Here is a 3,762-nt window from a genome sequence, read left to right as displayed (position 1 = left end):
GAAAGAAAGAAAGAAAGAAAGAAAGAAAGAAAGAAAGAAAGAAAGAAAGAAAGAAAGAAAGAAAGAAAGAAAGAAAAGAAAGAAAGAAAGAAAGGTCGGTTTATTGGAGGTGGGGCCTAGAAGAAGGTGTTTGGGTCGTGGGTGGCAGATCCCTCATGAATGGCTTGGTGCTGTCTGTTCAGTCAATCCTAGGACCCCACCCTCTGGCCACAGGGAGTGACCCAGAGATGGGCCAGTGACCCAAGTCAAGGCCCCAGAATTCTCTTCTGGGGTTTTGTGTATGGATGCTGAGAAGAGCAACACTCTTTCTCTCCTTCAAGTTTGCTGAGATGGAATAGCATAGGTTGAGTGCTCTCTGTGGCTATTTTCCACCCCCCCACCCCATAAACCACAGCAGGGAGCCCATCTTCAATCATGATAGTGACATCTAACGTTCACAGAGCAGTTACCAAGTGCCAAACCACTATCCCAAACGTGCTTTATGAGAGTAACTCAATAGTCCTCACATCAGTCTTATGAGATAGGTTTTTATCCCCATTTTGAAGATGGAGAAATTAAGGCACAGAGAGTTTAAGTAAATCACCAAATGCCACAGAGCTATATAGCATGGAATTACTAGGACCTGAAGTCCAATAATTAGGCTTCAGAGCCTGAGTGCTTCAAAAATACAGAGAGAAGCAGGGCCATGAGACAGATGGATGAATGGATGGATGGATGCCATGTCTCACGTGGCAGAAGAGCAAAAAGGGCCTAAGCTAGTTCCTTCCAGTCCTTTTTTTTTTTCTTTTTTCTTGAAACAGAGTCTTGCTTTGTCACCCAGACTGGAGTGCAGTGGCACGATCTTGGCTCGCTGCCACCTCCACCTCCCAGGCACAAGCGATCCACCTACCTCAGCCCCTCAAGTAGCTGGGACTACCGGTTGGCTAATTTTTAAATTTTCAGTAGAGATGGGGTTTTTCCTATGTTGCTCAGGCTGATCTCGAACTCCTGACCTCAAGCAATCCACCCACCTTGGCTTCCCAAAGTGCTGGGATCGCAGGCATGAGCCACCTTGCCCACCCCCTCTAGTCCTTTTACACTAATCTGTTCCTGAGGGTGGAGCCTTCATGACTTCATCCCTTTCCAAAAGTTCCACCTCTTAATACCAACACAATGGCGATTAAGTTTTAACCCATGAATTTTGAGGGAAAAAAATTCATTTTGAGGCCATTGTGGTGAAACCCCCTGTCTACTAAAAATACAAAAATTATCCGGGACTGGTGGCACGAGCCTGTAATCCCAGCTACTTGGGAGGCTGAGGCAGGAGAATCTCTTGAACCTGGGAGGCGGAGGTTGCAGTGAGCCTGGATCGAGCCGCTGCACCCCAGCCTGGGCAACAAAGCAAGACTCTGTCTCAAAAACAAAATAAAAGGAATAATCTAGACATTCGTGGTGGTCCTTCATCTGACACAGGAGTGTGAGCCATGAGTCTCTGGAGTGTGTTAAGGGAGGGATCCGTGTACCAGCCGTGAGATGAGGTAGGCCCCCCTGGGCAGGCCCGGTGCTTTAGCGCCTCACCAGATTCCGTCAGTCCCCGAAGGCTCACTGGGAGATGATGCCCGCCTCTAAGGATAGCCTGTGGCATTTGACGCTCATCCTGGAAATGGCAGAAACACCATTGAATCCACCGTGGAACCAACTGATAAAAAGACTTCTCAACCAGTAGCTTGTTTCTGCAAATTGCAATTAATTGGCTGCTGGTACTTCCAAATAAATACGGTAACAATTTCCACCTCTGAGCAGCTTTATTTAATGTCCCGTGACATCTGATATACCGTCTCATTCTTCAAGCACCGAAACAAGAAACTCCATGTCATTCAACCCCTATTGCAGATGCGGAAGTCAACGGGTGGAAGGTGGCTTCCCAAGGACGCTGTTGTTATTGCTGCATGCTGCTAAAGGGAAATCAGCCATGCGTCAGGAACACGGGCTGGCGGGGATGGCCTGGCCATTGCGTATTCTTCCCTCAACACCTCTATTCCTCAGTTGGTGGTGTTTCCCCGGAGGGGAGAGATCCAAATGTTCTGGAATTGGGCCCTCTACACCTCTAAAGCCAAGGGAGTTTTATTTTTAAAATATAAATAAAATTTGCCAGAGATATCCAGGTGAAATCAAAGATTAAAATCATGGCCTCTTTTGGGATGTAAGCAATAAGTATGCATGCGTGTGTGTGTGTATGGGGGGGGGGTGGATGTATTGAGGTGAAGGTCACTTAACATAAAACCAACCATTTTAAAGTGCACAATTCAATGGCATTTCTACACTCACTCCCTCTATCTAGTTCCAAAAGCCTTTCATCACCCCCAAAGGAAACCCTCTATCCATTAAGTAGTTGCCCCCCATTCCTCTCTCCTCCCAGCCCCTGGAAACCACCAATCTGCTTTCTGTCTCTCTGGATTTGCCTATTCTGGGCATTTCATATAAATGCAATCATGGAATGTGTGGTCCTTTGTGTCTAGCCTCCTTCACCCAGCACGCCTTCAAGGTTTATCCATACTGTAGGGTGACCAGAACTATTCCTTTTTGTGTCTGAGTAATATTCTACCACTTGCATATAGAGTATGTGGGGTTTTTTTTCAAGACAGAGTCTCACTCTGTCACCCAGGCTGGAGTGCAATGGCATGATCTCAGCTCACTGCAACCTCCATCTCGCGGATTCAAGCAATTCTCCTGCTTCAGGCTAACTAGTAGCTGGGATTATAGGCATGCATTACCTTGCCCAGCTAATTTTTTTATATTTTTATTAAAGACAGGGTTTCAACATGTTAGCCAGGCTGGTCTCGAACTCCTGACCTCAAATGATCTGCCCACCTCAGCCTCCCGTAGTTCTGGGATTACAGGCATAAGCCACAATGTCCAGCCTTTTTATGGCTGAGTAATATTCTACAGTATGTATATAGAGTGTGTGAGTTTTTGGTGTTTTTTGTTTGTTTTTTGAGACAGAGTCTGACTCTGTCGCCCAGGCTGCAATGCAGTGGTGCGATCTCGGCTTACTGCAACCTTCTTCCAGGTTCCAGCGATTCTCATGCCTCAGCCTCCTGAGTATCTGGGATCACAGGCACCTGTCACCATACCTGGCTAATTTTTGTATTTTTAGTAGAGACGAGATTTCACCATGTTGGCCAGGCTGGCTTCAAACTCTTAACCTCAAGTGATCCACCCACTTCGGCCTCCCAAAGTGCTGGGATTATAGGTGTGAGCTACCATGCTGGCAGAGTGTGTGGGCTTTTTGTTTTGTTTTTTTACAAAGTTACTTGGACTCTGTCGCCTTGGTCTTCCTTGCCCAGGAAGTCTTATGGCCCTGCCACTATGTATTTTATGCACACAGCCAAAGGTGGGAAGGGTTTCAACAGCTGCATCCTCTCCTCTACCTGCACCTGGAACTGCAACGGGGCAGAGAAAGATTTCCCAGAGACGCCTGCAGTAGCACACAGAGTGTGTTGGGAACAAATGGAAAATCGTGCGGCTAGTGAGGCTTAGGACCAAGGCATTTTGAGCTTGTGGGTCATCCATGGCTATAGTAGAGGTTTGGCTCACAGGGTTAAGCAAACAGTAAGAAGAGGGATAAAACTGGAGCAAGGCTTCTAGAAGGTTAGGGAATTCAGTGAGAGTTCTTGGGGTGAACACGCTGTCTAAGGAGCTCCTGCTGGTGCGGACTTCCTTAAACAGAAACTCTGATTGGGAAGGAGGGTCCCTCACTTTGGACAGCTTTTAAGACCGTTG

The sequence above is a fragment of the Mandrillus leucophaeus genome, unplaced genomic scaffold (assembly GCF_000951045.1).
Source record: "Mandrillus leucophaeus isolate KB7577 unplaced genomic scaffold, Mleu.le_1.0 Scaffold315, whole genome shotgun sequence".
NCBI classification, from domain to species: domain Eukaryota; kingdom Metazoa; phylum Chordata; class Mammalia; order Primates; family Cercopithecidae; genus Mandrillus; species Mandrillus leucophaeus.
The sequence above is the reverse complement of the archived record's forward strand: the minus strand, read 5'-3'. Positions refer to the sequence as shown.